At 42.5% G+C, this 21,117-nt stretch overlaps 1 protein-coding gene across 2 annotated transcripts in view; it reads left to right on the plus strand.

The window, feature by feature from the left end:
- Positions 1 to 21,117, plus strand: part of ZNF827 (zinc finger protein 827) — a 199,308-nt gene that overhangs the window by 1,352 nt on the left and 176,839 nt on the right. The window lies entirely within an intron of this gene.

The raw sequence follows: 21,117 nt of genomic DNA on the forward strand, positions 1-21,117 counted from the left end.
GGCGGGCGGATGTGGGGTGCGGGAGCTGCACTGAGGCGGAGGCAGGAGGCAGGGCGGCTCGCGGCGCGCGAGGTCCCTGCAGAGCCGAGGGGAGGGAGGAACAGGGCTCCTGGCCGCAATAAAATGCGGGGTCAGTCGGATCAGACTGAGCCGGGAGAGACTCGGGCTCCCAGACCTCTCTGGCCGGCGAGCCTGAGCAGAGTCCAGGACTAAAGTGCATCACAAGCCTCCCCGCTGCAGCCACACACACCAACTGGAGACACATACCCGCCGGCACGGCCCGGTCCCCTTCCCCTCCTCCACCCGCGCCCCCGGTCGCTCTCCGCCCTCCCTCCTGCTTTTCTTTGCAAGACTCTTAACTTTTCCCCCCACTCACTCTCCAGCTAACCCCCCCCCCCCATCTTTCTCCGCTTTGAGTGTTCCGAGATGCTGCTAAAGCTAAAAGTGAAGGAGAAAGAAGCGACTAAAAATATCCCCCGGGGCCGCCCGGCTCCTTGAATGCGGGGAGGAGGGGGCAGGGGAGAAGGCGTGGGGCGGGGTGACGGGGAGGAGGGGACGCCGGAGGCGCCAGAGGGAGGGGTCGGGGGAGACGGAGGGTCAATTTCTCTTCTCTTTCCCCCCACTGCTCCCCTCTCCCGGCGGTTTGGCGCTGCTCGGAGCCCGATCCTGCAAAACCCGGGATGGGGGCGGGAGCGGAGCCGGAGCGCCCGCCCGCCAGCCCGCGTGTCAGGCCGACGTGGTCGGTCACCTGAAGTTCACGGAGGGTGGGGGAAGGGTTAAGGTTATGGTGTCTCGGGCTCGGGTTGTGTGTGAGCGTGTGCGTTTCCGCTGCAGACAGGCAGCGCGATCGATCTACCTCTCGCGAAATATCCGTGGCGGTGCCTGCCCGGGGTACTGGTAGGGGGGCGCAGGCTGCTCGGGCCGAGCGCCCCCGCGGCTCCGTGTCACCGGGCCGTGGCCGAAGTGGCGAGAAAGGGCACTTGCCGGCAGCCCGCTCCGCAAACATTCCTCTTTCTTTACCCTTCCCGGTACGCAAGAGTCGACGCACAGGGCTTGGGTTGTGCTTTTTTTCCCCTTCCTTAAAAAAAAAAAGAAAAGCCCCTGTACAGTCCTTTCTTCGTCTGCCCGCTAGAGGTTCTGAGGATAATATCACATATGTAATATATATGCACATAAAATCACTCTCAGGCGGCTGAGTGTGTAGAGAGATTTTGTGTGAGGAAGGAGGTGGAGTTGGGAAGGGCGAGTTGGGAGGCTCCGCGCTGCGATTCACAGAAAACTCGCAGCAGTTGGTGGAAGAGTGTGTGCGTGCACATGGCCGGCCGGCCGGCCACAGTTCCCAGCTCTTTTCGGGGGTGTGTGGGAGGAGGGAGAGGAGGCAGGAATTCTGGGGGGGCCGGGGGAGGCTTCCCCTGCTCAGACAAAATGGGCTTCAGTGTTCTCTGCGAACTTGCCCTTAGATGGCAACTTTGGGAGCTGATGAGCTTGTGTGTGAAAACCAGGGCGGCGAGGTTATTTGGTCATTTTCCTTTCTTCTCGTCTCCCTCTGCTTTGAAAAAAAAAAAAAAAAGAACTGTTGGCGGGGTTAGAGGGAGGGTGGGAGAGGAGAAGGGATTTATCTGTTTCGGCTGTGACGGAGATGGAACGCCTTCCCTCCCGTGGTGTGTAGCGCTTTCGGGCAGCTGCAGCCTGCCCTGCTGGTGACCTTGACCCTGACCTGGTGCGACTACCCTCTCTGTCTGAGAGGAAATTCAGGCTCCATTTTAGCTCGAGTGCTTGATCGGCCTCTCTGGCACGTTGGTGCCTGATGGTTAAGTTATATTTTGAGAGTGGGCTCTCCCACCCTGTTCTCTAATACTGTAGCCACTCACTTAAAAAAAACAAAAAAAACCTCCTTCTTCCAGTCACATAAAGCCACTTTTACTGAAGTAAGAAACAGTTACCTCTTGAAAACACGGTAAATGTCCCTCCAGTTTTTAAAGGGAAGCCTTAATTTGCTAAGCTTTTCCACTTATCTTTGCGTTGAATGGATTTTTGTGGATGTGTGCTGCCTTTTCTTCCCGTGGTTTACGCATGTTTTGTAGGCAGTTTCGTTTGGACTAAGAGCAGCTTCTGGGCAAATGGTATATTTTGCAATTCAGTCACAGTAACACAAAGCTTGCTAAGTGCTTGGTGAAGCCTGAAGAAATTTTCAGTAGTGTGGAGATTTAATAGATACTGTCTTTGGTAAAATTAGTGTTAATTTGTATTTAATGTAGAATATAATTGTGGGTCTAAGCTCCAGTTATAATGCTAACTCTTGTTTATTTATTTATATGTGGGAAGGAGTTTTCTTTCCCTAGAGAAGTGTTCTGTATCAAAGTTAAAATATAGTAAATTTGGGATTAAAATTGCTGCAGTAGAAGTTATCACAGGATTTTAAGAAGTTATACTGGGGCAGATTTAAAATCTGACTCTAAAAGAAAGAAGTGATGTGTGTAACATGCGGGTGTGGGGGGGCATGCGGAATGAGATGGGTAAATTGTTCTTGAAGTCACAGAGCCCTTCTGATTAAGTACAAAAGTTGTCGACAGCCACTGTTAATATATTGTTTTGAGAATCTGTGGAACCTGTAAACACACATTTAGAAAGTGCAAGTTAGAATACAAAAAAAAACCTTGTAAAATCTGAATCTATAGAAAATGTGGAATGCTTTTCCCTATTTGCCTCTGCCTCCCCCCAAAATTATGACTAAAAATTTTTAAAGCATAAACCACTGCTTGCTACCTGTGTACTGTTTCTGTTTGTTGAATCTATTTATCTTTTATTAAATGTAATAACTAGCCAGTCACAGACTGGATCTACAAAGCCCACTGCCCTCCCACTCTATGGCACAGAACACCAAGGAACCTGGAAGTTCCACCCTACAGTGGATTAGTCCTGGAAATCCAGTCTAGCACTTGGTATTATCTGATACCAAGTCTGGGGTGAGCCTCAGCCCCTGGCACGGTGTCCCATCAATTCCCTAGGCTGGGCTTCAGCCTGCTAAGGTTTCCTAGCTCCTTCTGTTCAAGTAGACACCCATGGGACTGTTCAGAACCGAATTAGCTTTCTGGATGGGCAAGCCTTTAACCTGACACTACTAACCTAAACCTTAGGTTTCTGATTTAAAATTCTACGCAGTCATTTCCTCCTGGGCCTCCGAAGTTTTTATTTTGTTTGGTTTGGTTTTTGTTATGTGGGCCTAATACATATGCAGAAAAAATGGCCTGTCCTGTACAATTGAATGGTGATCCTACTGTCTACAAAGCAAAAAGTTTTTTTATTAGCTTTTGGAGGAGATCCCCAACTCTTTTTGAGGATTGGCTTTAAAAATTATTACTCAAAGCCTTTATTTCTTGGCCTGGTGCAATAATTATCAGTTTAGGATTTAAATATGATTCTGCTGCTGTTGATGGCTCTTTTACAAAGTTCTTTCCCTTAGCAAGGTCAAATACATGTTCAAAAAATGTCCTAGAGGCTCTTTAAGTTATACCATGAACTTATCTTTAGCAGAACCCCAAACTTGATAGCTTAACATTGTTTGTCTGTCTAAGCAAGAGGAAGAGAGGAAAACTAAGACTGCTGCTGTTTGCTGGGCCTGGGACTGGGCGCTTTGTGAACATTATTTTATATGTGATCACAAACTGAAGAGGGATAGGATAAGGAAGGGCTGTCTCCTCTGCCTGTTGCATTTGTAACTCCTTTTACCATTGGTGCCATCAGAACGTCAGATTTCCTTATTAGCTTCAATTTACCCATAAATGTGTATGAGTTTAGATCCTATTATGTTTATCTTTGGAAATGTGCCTGCTGTCTATTCCCAAGGGAGGAGCACAAAGGAGAAGCTAATGAAACAGTTGTTTTGCTATTCCAGTATTTTCATTGTTTATTCGGTTCTGGGTCAAGACCTGAACAGGTTATTATGTTCTTCATTAATAAAACTTTAAAAAATTCTCTTTTTATTAAGTAAAAATAGAGAAGCAAAATGACTGAAAAGCAACAGGATCCCTTATTTTTTAGAGTTTTAACAGTCTTCATATATCTGATAGGAGCCTGGATGGCGCAGGTGGTTTGTGATCAGCTGCTAGCTTAAAGGTTGGCGGTTCAAACCCACCTAACCACTTTGTGAAAGAAAGGCCTGGCAAACTGCTTCAATAAAGATTATAGTCAAGAAAACCCTATGGAACAGCTCTGCTCTGTAACACATAGGGTCACCGTGAGTCAGGGTGCCATCTTGAAGGTGACTAGTAACAACAACATATCTCTGAGGAAAGAGAAACTAAAAGATTTTACTATCTCTCCATATTTATTCTTACTGATTTTTTTGCAGTGACCAGACAATACCTGACTAACCATGGCAGAAAGCATGTGGGAAAAATTTCAAGTCTGAAATAGCAAAATATTTCACTGTTCTGTCATCCAGAGAGAGGAGCCTTGGTGGTGCAGTGGTTAAAGCACTCAGCTGCTAACTGAAAGGTTGGCTGTTTGAACCCACCAGCCGCTGTGTGGGAGAAAGGTGTGGCAGACTGTTTTCCGTAGAGATTTCAGCCTAGGAAACCCCATGGGGCAGTTCTACTCTGTCCTACAGGGTCGCTATGAGTCGGAATCGACTTGACGGCAACGGATTCGGGGCAGCCAGAGCTATTGATTCTGAGGTACTGAGCAGCAGTCTGGATTAATACTTGGTAATAATGCCTATCTATTCTCCTAAACCACCACTTGTCTGTGAGTTTGTCATACTGTGGTGGATTCCATGTTGCAGTGATGCTGTAAGCTGTGCTACTGGTATTTCAAATACTGAAACTTGCTCTTGAATATAGAGTAGCTAAAGTGAATGGAGGAAATGATGAAGTAAAAGAGGCAAACAGAAGATTTCAAAGGGCAGCTCAAGAAGACAAAGCAAAGTGTTAGAATGAAACGTGCAAAGATTTGATGTTAGAAAACCAAAAAGGAAGAACTTGTTTGGCATTTCTCAAGCTGAAAGAACTGAAGAAGAAATTCAGGCCTTGAGTTGCAATATGGAAGGAGTCTGTGGGCAAAAGTGAATGAAGCAGGAAGCATCAAAAGAAGATGGAAAGAATAAACAGAGTCACTGTAGAAAAAAGAATTGGTCGATGTTCAGCCATTTCAGGAGGTAGCACATGATCAAGAACTGATAGTACTGAAGGAAGAAGTCCAAGCTGCAGAAAACAAGGCTCCAGGAGTTGAATGGAATAGCAATTGAAATGTTTCAGCGAACAGATGCAATGCTAGAAGTGCTAACTTGTCTATGCCAAGAAATTTGGAAGACAGCTACCTGGCCAACTGAGTGGAAGAGATCCATATTTGTGCCCATTCCAAAGAAAGGTGATCTAATGGAATGCAGAAATTATTGAACAATATCATTAATATCACACATGAGTAAAGTTATGCTGAAGATAATTCAAAAATGATTGCAGCAAGTACATTGACAGGAAACTGCCAGAAATTCAAGCCGGATTCAGAAGAGGACTTCGAATGAAGAATATTGTTGCTGATGTCAGATGGATCTTGGCTGAAAGCAGAGAATACCAGAAAGATGTTTACCTGTGTTTTATTGACTACGCAAAGGCATTTGACTGTGGGGATCATAACAAATTACGGACGGATAACATTATAAAGAATAGGAATTTCAGAACACTTAATTGTGCTCATCTGAAACCTGTACATAGACTAAGAGGCAGTCATTTGAAAAGAACAAGGAGACACTGTGTGGTTTAAAATCAGGAAAGGTGTGTGTCAGGGTTTTATCCTTCCACCATACTTATTCAATTTGTGTGCTGAGCAGATAATCCAGGAAGATGGAAGATATGAAGAAGAACATGGCATCAGGATTGGAGAAAGACTCCTTAACAACCTGCAATGTGCAGATGATACAATGTTGCTTGCTGAAAGCAAAGAGGACTTAAAGCACTTACTGATGAAGATCAAAGACTGCAGCCTTCAGTATGGATTACACCTCAACATAAACCAAAAATTCTTACAAGCAACATCATAATAAACAGAGAAAAGATTGAAGTTGTCAAGGATTTCATTTTACTTGGATCCACAATCAATGCCTGTGGAAGTAGCAGTCAAGAAATCAAATGACACATTGCATTGGACAAATCTACTGCAAAAGACCTCTTTCAAGTGTTAAAAAGCAAAAACGTCGCTTTGTGTGGGCTAAGGTGCGCCTGACCCAAGCCGTGGTATTTTCAATTGCCTCATATGCGTGTGAAAGCTGGACACTGAATAAGGAAGCCCAAAGAAGAAGAGATGTCTTTGAATTACGGTGTTAGTGAAGAATATTGAATATACTATGGACTGCCAGAAGAACGAACAGATCTGTCTTGGAGGAAGTATAGCCAGGATGCTCCTTAGAAGTGAGGATGGCGAGACTTCGTCTCACGTACTTTGGACATGTTATCAGGAGGGATCAGTCCCTGGAGAAGGACATTGTGCTTGGTAAAATAGTAGAGGGTCAGCCTAAAAGAGGAAGACCCTTAAGATGAACTGACAACAGTGGCTGCAACAGTGGGCTCAAACATAACAACGATTGTGAGGATGGTGCAGGACAGGGCAATGTTTTCGTTCTGTTGTACATAGGGTGGCTGTGAGTCGGAACCAGCTCGGTGACACCTAACAACAACACCATTCTCCCAAAAGAAAATTGTGTATGTGTTCCTTACAGTAAGTAGGGTACCACTGAGCTTTCACATTAAAATAAGGAAGATAATCAAAACCACATTCCTTGTAACGCTTCAAAATAGTTTCTGATTAAAAAAAAAAGTTGATTTTTAATTTATCTGCATGCTGCCATCTCACTTTGGGGATACCACAGCTAGTGTGAGTTGACAAGTCTCTCTGCACAAAGTGTTAATAAATCATGCCAGCTTTCGGCCAGTTGTTAGAGCTTGCTGTACATTTGAGATTTTAGAATCTTTGAATGGCATCTAGTAGGAGAGTTCCTAGGGAGCTGTAGAAAATCCCTGTCTTGTGAGACTTGTAGATGGCCAAAGGCCACGGCAACACCCAAGAGAGAGTGTCGTGTCAGTAGAGTAACCGGGCAAGCTTCTCCTGGGGTCACAGATTGGTTTAAAGTACATGAAGCCCTGTTAATGTCAGGATGCTTTTGTAGAAAAGACCAGAATAGAAATATACTGTGCCCGTCTGGGTTGGTAAACTAGCTTAACTTGGTAATCATAATAGTTTGGGTTCAACTTGTATCTGGAGAGTTAGTTTCATGAAGGAGGAAGCTCTTAGCCAGTATTACTGACCCTGGTCACCTCATATGCAAATTGGTATCTTCAGACTCAGAGATGACAAGGTATGCAATTAACAATGGTGGAGCCTAAATTACCGCTCTGTAAAAAGTTCCCTGGGTTTCTATGACTGGTCAGTAATGCCCATCTGTGAAGGCTGAAAGGCATCATATTCCTGAGAGTAGGTTAATTTATTCTTTAGCCTTCCTCATTTGAAGTTGTCATGTCCTCCATTCTTTCTTTTTAAATATCTGGATAGAAGGAAGGAAAAACAAACAGAACAGGAGGGAGCTCATCTCTCTGTTCTGAGTGATGTATTCGTAATTTTCTGTAATTTAATCAGACTCATCCTAGAACAAGATAATGAGAGTGTGACCTACAAAATAGGACTTTTGGGGGGCGTTAAAGGATTTCTAGTGTAAGATTTTGCAAGACCATGGGCTTTGTGGTGAAGGAATAGATTTTGGGTTTTCTCTTATTGAAAGGAAATCCAGAAGAAGCCTAGTTATTAAGATGTGGTTTTTCCCCTGTATAAGATTTCATCACTATTTTGGCTTCGTTAACATACCCCCAGAATCCTGTTTTAGAGGTATAGGTTATAAGTGATGGTGCTGTGTCCTGTCTCTGATGTACTCTCCTTGGCTGCCTACTCTGCAAGGTGTCGCTCAGTAATTCATACCATGTAGGGCTAAGTGTACAGAACACTTTTATGGTTCATGGTAGCCGAAATGTCTTCTGTCATATTTTATAAGGAAATAATGTGTGAAGCACAGACCTTAGAAATAGATAATACTCGATGGGCTGAAGTTTTCTAGCTGCTTTCCCCCTTCTGGTTAGGAGCAAGTTTTTTATTTCCATCCTCTCTCTGTAAATTACGTTTTTATAACATTAGAGAATAGTGTGTGACTAGGTGCTGAAGCAGGGGCCCTCTCCGATGACTCTTATTATTCCCCAGGGACGCTCCTTGGGATAGAATTGCTGTAGTCACAAGGTAATTTCCTAAATTAAAATCAAGCTTTGACTTGATACCAATCTTAAGCTGCATGGGTGCATATTGCTGTTTGCATGGGTGCATATTGCTGTTTATTTTATAAAAGTCAGCTTACTGTATGTAGGTACACAAACACACACACACACAGAGAGAGAGAGAGAGAGAGAGAGAGGCTACATTGTAGCTAATTTTATAAAATGTACAATGATACACGCCCACAGCCTGAGAGCAGAACGTGGCCTTTAGCATCTCTGCTTTCCACAGAATGACCCATGCTTGAGTGCAATGCAGCAGATATTCTGTGTGCCTAAAAAGGATCTTGTTTCCCACCATCTCTTCCCCTCATATTAAAAAACAGCCTCCACCACCACGACCACTGAAGTTCTGCCTCTAGAGTTCTTACATGACTAAGCCTTAGGTACTCTTGGCTTCTGTTTTTAACAAAATCCAAATTCAGTGAAGTTTTACCTGTTGGCAAGGAAGAAATGTACGGACCTTCTCTGAGGCTTGGGCCTGAAAAAGCAGACCTTAAAATAACCTCTCTCACTCTCGCTGGTAATTTCTAGATGGGTCAGAAAAGTGAGTAGACCCCATTAGAACTGTGGTGTGGAGGAAAAAGGAAAGGGAAGGGAGAGATGCAGATCTCAGGGTGAATTGTTTTGAGTGCTCTGAAGAAGTTGGCCTTCAAAGGGGATTGGACAAGGCCAGAGGAAAATGATCTTTTATATGATTGATCAGCAGAACTTTGTTTATCTGAGCTTTTGAAACCAGCTACTGTACTTGTGGAGAGTGATAGATTTTTCTAAAGTTACATAGTGCTAGTATCTTTTGTTGTCTAGTGGTGTATTTTAAGAAGCTCTTTTTTTTTTTACTTATTTTGTTTTGTAATGACGGAGGAAATGTCATCTGTGACTGCCCTCTTTTCACTATGTCTATTGTATATGGTCTGACTAACGTAAAAACAGGGAACACACATGCTTTTTAAGTTTTATTGTAGTTTTTAAGTGTACAAACTGGTGCCAGGCTGTTCAGATCCCACCTCTGTCACTAACTAGCTGTGTGACCTTGGGCAAGTTACTTAACTTCTCTGTACCCCAGATTCCTCATTATTAAATAGTGTAAATAGTGATAATAGTGCCTATACAGGACGAAATGAGTACATATATAAATAGAAGTATTACACACATGCACACACACACATGCCTAATTAGTGCCTGATGCATAGAAAGAGCTCAATAAGTATTACCTGTTACAAGTATGTGACATATGTTTCAGTTTGCTTAGATTGTGATTGTTATTGTTGTTATATGCCACCGAGTTGATTTTGACTCACGGTGACCCCATGTGACAGAGTAGAACTGTCCCAGAGAGTTTTCTAAGGCTGTAATCTTTATGGAAGCAGATCGCCAGGACTTTTCTCCTGCAAAGCTGCTGGGTGGGCTCGAACCACCAACCCTTTGGTTAGCAGTCAAATGCTTAACCGTTGGACCATTTCTAACCTAGAACTTTTTGTTGGTTTCTATGTTTTTTATTTTTTCCTCTTCCATATATCTCATTAGAGTGATGAGTAATAATCTGATATGGTACAATTCTTTTATAATGCTGTTATTGCAGGGCTTGACTAATGCTTGTTTCATAGGCCAATGATATTATATTAAACTTTTATTGTAGGAACGAGTTCCTTTGTTTATATGATTTGAATTGTGTAATAATCTTATGAATTATGACCAGCTTTTACCATAAAGTGAGGACAGTAAATCCTCCTTCACAGACTTGTAGTGAGATTCAAGTGAGAGAATAGGTGTTTAATAAATGTTTATTCATTCATTCATTTATTCAGTAGGCCGGCCACTGATTAAAATTACCTGGGGGAAGTTTATGCTGGGCTTTCCATATGTTATGTAAGTTAATAGTTCAAATTTGCATAGCAAGAAGGAAAGACAGGGTCTGCAGTTTCTAATCCCAGAGAACCAGTCCTAGAGAACTCAGTAAGGATGAATGCTTGCTCACTGCCCATCTACGAGTGAAGGATTGAGTGAGGTGAGTGTTAAATAGATCATATCAGAGGTTACAAGCTGGTGGCCTACTGATGTGTTTTGACCCACGCAGTATGTTTTAAAAATTGAGATAACATTTGGAAAAGGGAGCTTTTACATAGAAGTCCACATTTTTAGCTTTTTTTTTAAAACTTGGAAGAGCTGGCAGCACTGGGCCCACTCCCCACATGGCAGCAATCTGCTGTAGTCGTTGGCGGCTGTCTCCCTTACTCCGGGCATGTGGTCGTCAGTCTGCCACTGTTCTACCACTCAGCCACCATGTTCCCATATGCGTGTACACCTGCCTGTCTCCTGCATGTATCTTACCTCCTGGCCCCTGCAGGCATATGGATTATTCTGCATTCTCCAGCGTTCTTTGATCTTTTAATTCATCACTGAGGTGAAGGTATTGTAAACCAGATTCTAGGGAAGTATCAAGAAGCAAGGAGTCCCTGGGTGGCATAAACAGTTAAGGGCTTGGCTACTAACCCAAAGGCTGATGGTTTGAACCTGCCTAGAGTCGTATCTCCAAAGAAAGGCCTGGCAGTCTGTTTCCAAAAGTTCACAGCTATGAGGACCTTATGGAGGTCAGTTCTAGTCTGCAACACGTGGGGTCGCCATGAATCAGAAGTGATTCTACAGCAACTGGTTTTATTTAGATTAAGAAGCAGCAAAGGGGGGCACCAGATGCGTGAGTTTCATATCCTGCCCCCCCCCCCACATTCTAGCCATGATCACAGCAAGTTACTATGGTTCTCTGCCTCCGTTTTCTCATGTGTAAAATGGGGGAGACTTTTTAGGTTCTATGGGAACTGAGAGAGTTTATACCTGTAGCTGCTGAGACCCGAGTCTGGCCCATAGTAAGTGCACAGTAAATGCTAATGTTAGTACACTTGAGGTTTGAATTCATTTGCAACCAAGGATCACAGTAGGATTGTTGTAACTCTATGGTGTAGTTAAGCAAACACAGCTATTTCAAACACAGCAGTTTCGGATCACCGCCAGCCAATCCAGTGATTCTAACCCTGGCTGCACGTTAGAATCACCTGGGAGATTTTAAAAATACAAACACCCTCAGTGATTCTAATTGGCCCAGAGTGGAACCTGGCCATGGACAATTTTTAAAAAGCTCCCTGGGTGATTCTGATGTGTAGCCAGGATTGAGGACCCCTGAGCTAACCATAACTCCCACACTTGGCTGATGTCACTTCAGCCCAAAACAAAGACATGTGATGCTGAGCCTGGACAGCTTATTGATGATAATTTGTTAGATTCTCAAACCCTAAATATAGCTTATGGACTTGACTCTCACTCCTCCAGATTGGAAACCAGAGGATCAGGGACCGGGCAGGAGACACGGAGTCCAATCTTGTCTGTCACCCTCTCCCACTACTGTCACCAGGGTTCATTACTAGCTTTGTGACCTTGGCAAGTCACTTAACCTCGCCATGCTTTAATAGCTCCATCTTGTAAAATGGATAATAATGCATTAACCAAAACTTCTATTTAGATGATGCTTTATTGTTTACAAATCACTTTCACTTATATCATCTGCTTTATGAGGCAGGCAGGGAAGGGCTCCTTCTCCCACCAATTGGACAGAAGTGGAAACTGATCCACAGGGAGAGGAGTACACTAGCTTGAGGTCACCATAATCATACCGCCATTCTTGCGCTGCAGTCTGTGAAATCATAATGGAATCTCACAACTAGAAGACATCCTTTGTCACCTGAAACTGCTCTCAGCAACCTCCTCTATAGGAGGACCCCTTGGGTGCTGATGGACCATGTCAGCTCTGTGATCCATGAAAACTTCTGTTGCCAGTAATCTTTTTTCCTCAAAGATTTAAGATTCAGATTTTTGACCTCAGACCAAGCAGAGGCTAATAGAGTCACGTGCAGTGACATTTTCTGGGGTTCGAATTTTATGCTCTCCATATGGAGAACGGAAACCCTGGTGTCGTAGTGGTTCTGCCTTTGTGTATGGCTTAGAATTATGAGTTGTTTTTTAATTTCTGCTTATTTGGCCCAACTTGTGAACCCAACAGTCCTCTGTGGAGCACGAAACACAGCTGTATTTGGGAGGAAGCAAAGTGTGGGAGACCCTACGCTCCAGGAAACATTCCTGAAATGTGCTAGTGTGATTTCTCCCTTTTAGGGGAAGGCAAACCTCAAATAATAACTTACTGGGTTCTAATCTGAATTTAAGAAGGAGCGAAATCAAGTTGTAGTGAGCTGCTTTCTGACATTTATAGGAAGAGAGAAATTTCACAATGTAGAAGTAGGGTTTGGGTTGACTAGACCAGTAGATCATAGAGACAAGTGTTATGCACCAGTGGCTACTCAAATACTTGTTGATAGGTGAAAAATATGTACAAAACAAGAGTCGGGGAAAAAGGCCCAGGTATTTTCATTATGACTTGGTGTACTCCCTAAGGCCGGAACTGCAGAATCATAGAAATTACAGATACATACTAATTTATCTATTAAATCTGTGTTGGTTTTTAATGACGAAAGTGGTGCATGCTTACCATAAATAATTAAGACCGTGTAGAAATGTTTAAAGGAAAATGTGGAGTAACCCCAAAGATAACCACTGTGAACCAATAAGCTGTATTTATAATTCAGCCTTCATTTGAAAAATGGATGCATTTCAGCAGTTAGCTGAATTAATTTAAGTACCACATTCAGAACAAGGGCAGCAACATCGTTCTTGTAAACTGATTAGATCACATCTGTAATATTGAATCCTGGATTGGGTGCCCCAATTTAATGGGGGGAAATTGATAAACTACTCACCAGAAGGGAGGCACCTAGACTGTTGTAGGCTCTTGAAATCATGAGGAATTAATTAATTATTGAGGCAATTGGGAGTGCTTAATTTGAAGAAAGGAGTAGGGGTGGATGAAAATCGTGCATGGTAGCTGCATTCAAGTTATGAAGGTCTGTCGAGTGTTAAAGGGAGTATAGTTACTCTGAATTGTCATTCATCCTAAATTCTCAGCTCCTATCTGAAAACTGATACTTTATTCATTCATTCATTCAACAAAAAGTAACAGAGTTCTTGTGTGCCAGCAATTAGGTGTATATAGAGCTGAATAGAGTATGGTCCCTGTTTTTAAGAAGTTCAGAGCCAAGTGAGAGAAGGAAGAGAGAAACATAAACAGATAAAGTATTTTCAAAGATTTATGAACTACTGAGCATTAAACAGCGACTGGGACCAATAGGGTAGAAGTTACAGGGAAGATAACTTTGATTTCATTAATTCAAGGACCTATTGAATAACTAAAACTGTCCATAAATGAAACAGAATGTCTCATATTTATGAAGAAGGTAGTTCAACCATCTGTTAGGGGGTAATCTTGTAAGGACTCCAAGTAGTGTGCTGTGGGTTGAAGAGGAGAAAGATTGAACTCTAAAATCATTCAATATTATGAAAAAGAATTCTGTAAAGCAAATACTGCTTTGCTTGATTTCCATTATAAAATGAGGAATCTGTTCCTACAGTGGGGAGAAGCATCTTTCAATATACTGAATTGAAAACCTTTTAGGAGAAAGTACATGGCAGCATACATGGTATCATGTTAGACAGGTAATAAGGATTTGATCAGCTGAGAGTTGCCCCACTTGGTGCTTATTCATTAAGAAAAAATTTTGAGTATTCACCTGACTCACAGAAGTGGTATAGAGTGCAGTCTCCACTGACAGTTGTTTCAGATGTTGACACAAAACAATCACAGAGGATAATCAATATGTTAACAAGTGCAAGCCAATATAATATGAATTAGATGTGTAAATGTTTGAGGAAAGGGGAAGTAAAAGGGATGGGGTAAAGATTCTTGGAGATCCCTGAACCTGTTGCCATTGGGTTGATTCTGACTCATAGCAACCCTATAGGACAGAGTAGCACTGCCCCATAGGGTTTCCAAGAGGCTGCTGGTGGATTGGAACTGCCGACCTTTTGGTTAGCAGCCAAACGCTTAATCGCTGTGCGAGATCAGCAACATTTAAAGCATCCTAATGGAGCCCGGGTGGCACGGTGGTTAAAAGCTACTACGGTTGCTAACTGAAAGGTCGGCAGTTCGAATCCACCAGCCACTCTTGGAAACCCTATGAGGCAGCTCTACTCTGTCCTATAGGGTTGCTATGAGTTGGAATCAACTCAGAGGGAATAGATTAAAGGAAGAAATGGAACCCCAGTGGTGAAATGAAGAAATGGATTTAGATCTTGAGAGGAGAGGAGAGAACATTCCAAGCCAAAGAGGTGACATTAGCCAAAAGAGGTTGAAATAAACTACAAGTACGCAGGAGACACTAAGAGAAGGGACGTCACTGAACTGGAGGGGCCAACTTGGTGGTGTAAAGATTGTTGTTGTTAGTTGCCATTGAGTTGGCTGTGACTCATAGCGACCCCACATACAACAGAACAAAATGTTACCCGGTCCTGTATGCTCGACTTCATTGTTGCACCACTGTATTTTGAGTGCCTTCCAACCTGGGGAGTTCATCTTCCAGCATTATTTTGAACAATGTTCTGTTGTGAACCATAAGGTTTTGGTTGGCTAATTATCAGAAATAGATTGCTAGGCCTTTCTTCCTAGTCCCTTTTAGTCTGGAAGCTCTGCTGAAATCTGTCCACCATGGGTGACCCTGCTGGTATTTGGAATACTGGTGGCATAGCTTCCAGTATCATAGCAACACACAAGCCACCACAGTAGGACAAACTGACAGACAGGTGGTGTTGTATAAGGATGCCTGTTGCCATCAAAGTCGATTCTGACTCATAGCAATAGAGTTTCCAAGGAGCACCTGGTGGATTCAAACTGCTGGCCTTTTGGTTAGCAGCTGTAGCACTTAACCACTGTGCCGCCAGAGTTTCCTGTATAGAGATAGGAGGTAGGAAAATATAGCAGGAGGATTATGATTGTTATGTTTAGTGGTTTGGCTATAACACAAAGAGCAACTGTGAAATGTGACAGTTTCTTTCACTGTGATAATAGTGGAGATGGAGGATGATGGCCTGAAGAAAGAAAGGATCTTTTTTTTTGGGCAGGAATATGATTTTTTTTTAATTGTACTTTAGATGAAGGTTTACAGAACAAATTAGCTTCTCATTAAACAGTTGGTACACATACTGTTTTATGATATTGGTTACCAACCCCATGACACGTCAACACTTTCCCTTCTCAACTTTGGGTTCCCTATTACCAGCTTTCCTGTCCCCTCCTGCCTTCTCGTCCTTGCTTCTGGGCTGGTGTACCTGTTTAGTCTCGTTTTGTTTTATGGGCCTGTCTAATCTTTGGTTGAAGGGTGAACATCAGGAGTGACTTCATTACTGAGCTGAAAGAGTGTCCGGAGGGCCTTACTCCCAGGGTTTCTCCAGTCTCTGTCAGGCCAGTAAGTCTGGTCTTTTTTTGTGAGTTAGAGTTTTGTTCTACATTTTTCTCCAGCTCTGTCTGGGACCCTCTATTGTGATCCCTGTCAGAACAGTCGGTGGTGGTAGCCGGGCACCATCTAGTTGTACTGGATTCAATCTGGTGGAGGCTGTGATAGTTGTGGTCCATTAGTCCAGAAAGGTCCTTTTCAGATAGGGAGACCTGTTGAGAAACCTGCTTCAGATGGCTGGCAGTGGGATGAGACCTCTGAAGTTGCTGATGGAAGAGATGCACCTACTTACGGCTTCTCTGGGCCGGAGCTGCAGCCCTCATCCAGGGCTGCCCCTCTCTACTTCCCTTCCTTCCCTCTGTGCTTCCTGGCTAATGGCAAGGAAAGCTCTGCTGCAGCGCCTCCCATTTGTAATCACTGCTGTTTACAAAAAAAAAAAAAAAAAAATACATTTAACATGCATGTATGTATATAGAATGAAGCGTAATCATAAAGTGAACCTCTGTAAACCTATCCCCCGAATCTAACAAGTTTCAATGCTGTTAAACCTCTCTGTGTACTGTGGGTTCCCATCATCCTAAATTTTGTTTATCATTTCCTGTGCTTTTTCTTTATAGTTTTATCATATTGTTTAGTTCTGCTTGATTTTGGAATTTGTAAAGACAGCATACTGCATGCATTCTGCACCGTGGTTTTCCACTGTTCCACTGTCTTTCTGAGATTTATCCACGTTGATGCCTGTAGCTGTGGTGCATTATTTTCTCTGCTCTCTACTATGACACTGTAGAAGCAGACCACAACGGATGTTTGGTTTGTGTCCACTTTTTGCTGTTATGAACAGTGTTTCTGTGAACATGCATGTACTTTGGTTTGAGTGTCTTTTTTTTTTTTTTTAACCAGTTGCTATTGAGTTGATTCTAGCTCATGGCGACCTCACGTGTGTCAGACTAGAACTGGCTCCATAGGGTTTTCATGGCTGTGACCTTTCAGAAGCAGATCACTAGGCCTTTTTTATGAGGTACCTCTGGGTGGGTTTGAACTGCCAGCCTTTTGGTTAGTAGCCTTGCACAAAACTGTTTGCACCACCAGGGACTCCTTGGTTTGAGTATAAATTTCTCTAACTGGCTGGTTCTCAAACATATTGGTTTCAGGATTCCTTTACCACTGCTAAAAGCTATTGATGACTTTAAGAAAGCTTTTGTGTATATACATTATATGTATTGATATACCATATTAGAACCTAAAACTGAGAAATTAAATATTTTCTTAAGAATCATGATCATAATCCATTGCATGTTAACTATAAATAGCACATTTTTAATGAAAAGTATATTTACAAAAAAATTTAGTGAGAAGAGTGGTATTGTTTTATATTTTTGCAAATTTCTTTAATGGTAGGCTCAATAGAAGACAACTAGATTGTCATATCTACTTCTGCTTTTAATCTATTGCAATATGTTATTTTGGATGAATTAGTCAAGAAAATCTGACCTCACACAGATACGTAATAGCCTCTTCAGATAATTGTGGATATTCTCCTTTGATACTACACCAAAACTCCGAAAGAACTAGCTTCTTAAAAAGGTTGCAGTGTAGAATCTGAAACCATTTCAGTGAACTTTTTGTATTCTGTTACGTTAAAATCCATTGGTATGAGTCGGCAGTGGGTTCAGTTTTTTATCTTTCACTTGAATAGATCATTGGGCATGTAACATCACTCATTGGTCACTTGGAAAATACCGGTTCATTGAGTTATGTAGATCTTTCAAATGTTGACACATTTCATTATACAATATCAAAAAAATACTGTTGTTAATATCACCACTGATCTTATCTGACAACTCTTTAAATACTGTCAAGTTTAGTGTAGGATACCAATTTCCCAAAATTTTATTACTTTCTTGAAAGCTCAACTATTGTCATTGGCAACAAATACTGTCAGTTTTTCATCAAGTATGAACCTTACTTCATTCATCTTCAAAAAAAGTCTGCCAAATGCCCTGATATGAGTGACTATAGTTTAAGTTGTTTACTTTTCAAATAAAAATGATGTTCTATGAAAAAAAGTGGCTGGTTCAGCTCCCAACTCAAACAATCACACATGTCCTCTTCTTTGAGACAGCTACCTTCCTGTATGCGTACCTACCTTTATGCATACTTCCCATTTCATGACACATAATATTAGAAGGATGTTTACTTAAACGTCATTACTTAATAAATCAATAATTTGACTGCTTCATCAAAGACATTCTTAAGTGAAACAGTCAGTGTTTGTTTCTGTGTTTTGTTTATTTTTACTGTGAGTGTGTGGCAGTGCAGAGTACAACGAGTCCAGTATGGTGCCACTGCCTTGATTGTGCTGAGGCACCAGCAGTTTACCCACCATTGCTTTTGCATCATCCGTGCAAATGTTAGCACAGTGAAAAGGGTGGATAGCGTCTTGTTATTATTATGAAAATAGCTTTGATCTTGAGGACTCCTGAAAGTGTCTCGGAGACTGCTACGGGTCCATGGAACACACTTTGAGAACCACTGCTCTGAAGTAGGCACGTAGTCATGGAGATGCTGAGTCTTGGAGCTGTATTAGATAATGCTATAATGAACACTTTGAAATATGTTTTCACTGAAGTACCCAAAAGGCAGAGAACCCTGAAGACAGGGAACCCTGACCTTGCAAACTAATATGAACAGCTTCTGTGACATTTCATTAAGGTACCTTTGAAGTCTCTTGTTCTTTCTACAAATTTGGATGAAAATATGCACTCTATTCTGTAATGTATATGTGTTTGTTTGAAAATATAAGTCATGGTTTAAATAAACTCATCAGTTAAATTTCCTTTCCCACAAACGTGTGTAAAATTGTTGCTCTGTGAAGGTGCTCCATGCTTATCTTGTGGCTTCCTGTCCCCCCAGCATTCCTGTTGGAGAGGGACAACTCCAGTGGGTTGGTTCACCTTGGAGAGTGATAAATGCATGCAGAGATGCTGAGGTTTTCGGGTCTGGGGAGCTGAGGGCATTTCTGGTCTTTTTGTGTTCACTTTCTGGGCTGCTATTCTCACTACCCATTAACCCACTGTCCCAACACAGAAATCTGGGTATAACCCTAGATGCCACCCCCTTTTTCCTCCTGCATTGAAATGATCACTAAGTCTTGTTGATTCTACTTCCAAAATCTCTCTTAAATTCATCATGCCCACCCCTTTGCCATTGCCTTAGTTTACACTCTTATCTTCTCTCATGCCAAAAAACCAAACTGGTTGGCCGTTGAGTCGATTCCAACTCATAGCAAACCTATAGGACAGAGTAGAACTGCCTCATAGGGTTTCCAAGAGTGGCTGGTGGATTCAAACTGCTGACCTTTTGGTTAGCAACTGTAGCTCTTAACTAGCCAAACTACATCTTTTTTCTTTTCTTTTTTGTCTCAGTCTCACTCCTAGCCCTCCTTGGCCTCTTTAATCCAGTTTTCACACTGCTACTATAGTAGTCTTTCAAAAACATTCATGTAATCCAGATTAAAAACAAATCTTTATTTAGAATCTTTTAGGCATTCACTCTAAGGATAAAGTTTGGACTTCTAGACTGTACCTATTAGCAAAGCACAGAAGGCAGTGTATCACCTGACCCCCACCCCCCTTCCTTGTCTTCATTCATATGGAATTACGTGTTCTGCACGCCACCGTGCCTATACTGCTTGCCTTGGTATATTCGTTTCCCTGTTTCTGGAATATCTTCAACCATTCACATTGCCTGACAACCTGCTACTCATTCTTCACCCCTCATTTCTCTGAGAAGCCTTTTCTGCGTCCCCTCCTCTTCCACCATTGTTCCATCTATTGCGCAGAATTAGGCTTCCTTTCCCCTGGTTCCTATAGCACCTGGTGCACAGCTCTGGGGCTGTATCTCCCATACTGTATTATAATTGTTTACTTGTCTTTGTCCTTATTGACTGAGCTTTTTAAGGGCATTGGCCATCTCATTTGTTTTTGTACATTCTTGTATATAACAGTACATGGTATAATATATAGTCGTTGTGAGCCGTTGAGTCTATTCTGACTCATAGCGACCCTGTAGGACAGGTTTCCAAAGCTGTAATCTTTATGGAAGCTGACTGCCACATCTTTCTCCTGCGGAGCGGCTGGTGGGTTGCAACTGTTGACCTTTTGGTTAGCAGCCAAGTGCTTAATAACTGTGCCACGAAGGTTCCTTGGTATTTATAGTAGGTGGTCAATAAATATTGTTGTATAAATGAATGAGGGAGAAGTTAAGGACAGGTCACAAAATCAGTGATAGGTGTTCTGTAAACATTGTTGAATGAATGAATCAATGAATGAAATTAAGAATGGGTCGCAGAGTAGAAGAGATAGAAGGTGTTCCATAATATTGCTGAATGAATGAATGAATGAATGAAGAAGTTAAGAATGGGTCACAGAATCAAAGGGTTTTTAGAGGTGGAAAGGACTTTGGAGAACATCTGCCATATTGCTCTTTCAGAATTGAGAAAACAGTTTGCCCAAGTTATACAACTGGGGGTGGAGGAGTGGGAAGCGATGAGCGGCACCATGGACGTCCATGTCAACGTGACCTAGGGATGACTGGACACAGTTTACAGACACCAGTGTTGGAGTTTTCTGTATTACAGTCCCCTCTTGATCAAACGGAGCCCTGGTGGCACAATGGTTAAGAGCTACAGGGAGCTACTAACCAAAAAGGTCAGCAGTACGAATCTACCAGCTGCTCCTTGGAAACCGTATGGGGCAGTTCTACTCTGTCCTGTAAGATTGCTATGAGTCGTGATCGACTCGATGGCAACGGGTTTTTTTTGCTTGATCGGAGATATCATGTGCTTCCTGAGGAGACTTGCCGAGAAGAGCAGAAGGCCATGGCCTACACCACAGGGGGATACCACAGTCTAAGAGCAAGAGAGAATTTTTGTGGTTGGAAGTCTGTGGCACATTCCAGACTGGAGAGTCTTCCCTCAGCTATTGGCCGTTGTTCTCTTTCTGTCCTCAAACTGCCAAGACTGTAAGATTTTCCTGATGACTGGGCATATTCTGTATCTGAATTCCATGGTCTTAACAAGCAGAAGTTTCCTGTCCTCTTTGATCAAGGTGATTATGACACAGAGCTGGGTAGCAGTATCAACAGTCTTGAAGCAAGCCCTACTATTTAAAACGTAACGTTTCCCATCTGAGATTTCTCGATGCTTAGGAGGGAGGACAAGGGAGAACTTATTCGCTGAGTGCCAACTCTATGCCAGGTGCTTTACTTATGTAATTCTGATTTACCCTCACAATAGCTTTTCGAAGTTGCAGGTGTTAGTATCCTATTCTATGAAGGGGAGAATAGGCTTGGAGGTGTCCTGCCAGTATGTAGCAGGGCAGGATTTGAGTGAGAGTGTCTTGTTCCAGAGCTTATCCGTTTTC

The sequence above is a fragment of the Trichechus manatus genome, unplaced genomic scaffold (assembly GCF_000243295.1).
Source record: "Trichechus manatus latirostris isolate Lorelei unplaced genomic scaffold, TriManLat1.0 scaffold00059, whole genome shotgun sequence".
In the NCBI taxonomy this organism is placed as follows: domain Eukaryota; kingdom Metazoa; phylum Chordata; class Mammalia; order Sirenia; family Trichechidae; genus Trichechus; species Trichechus manatus.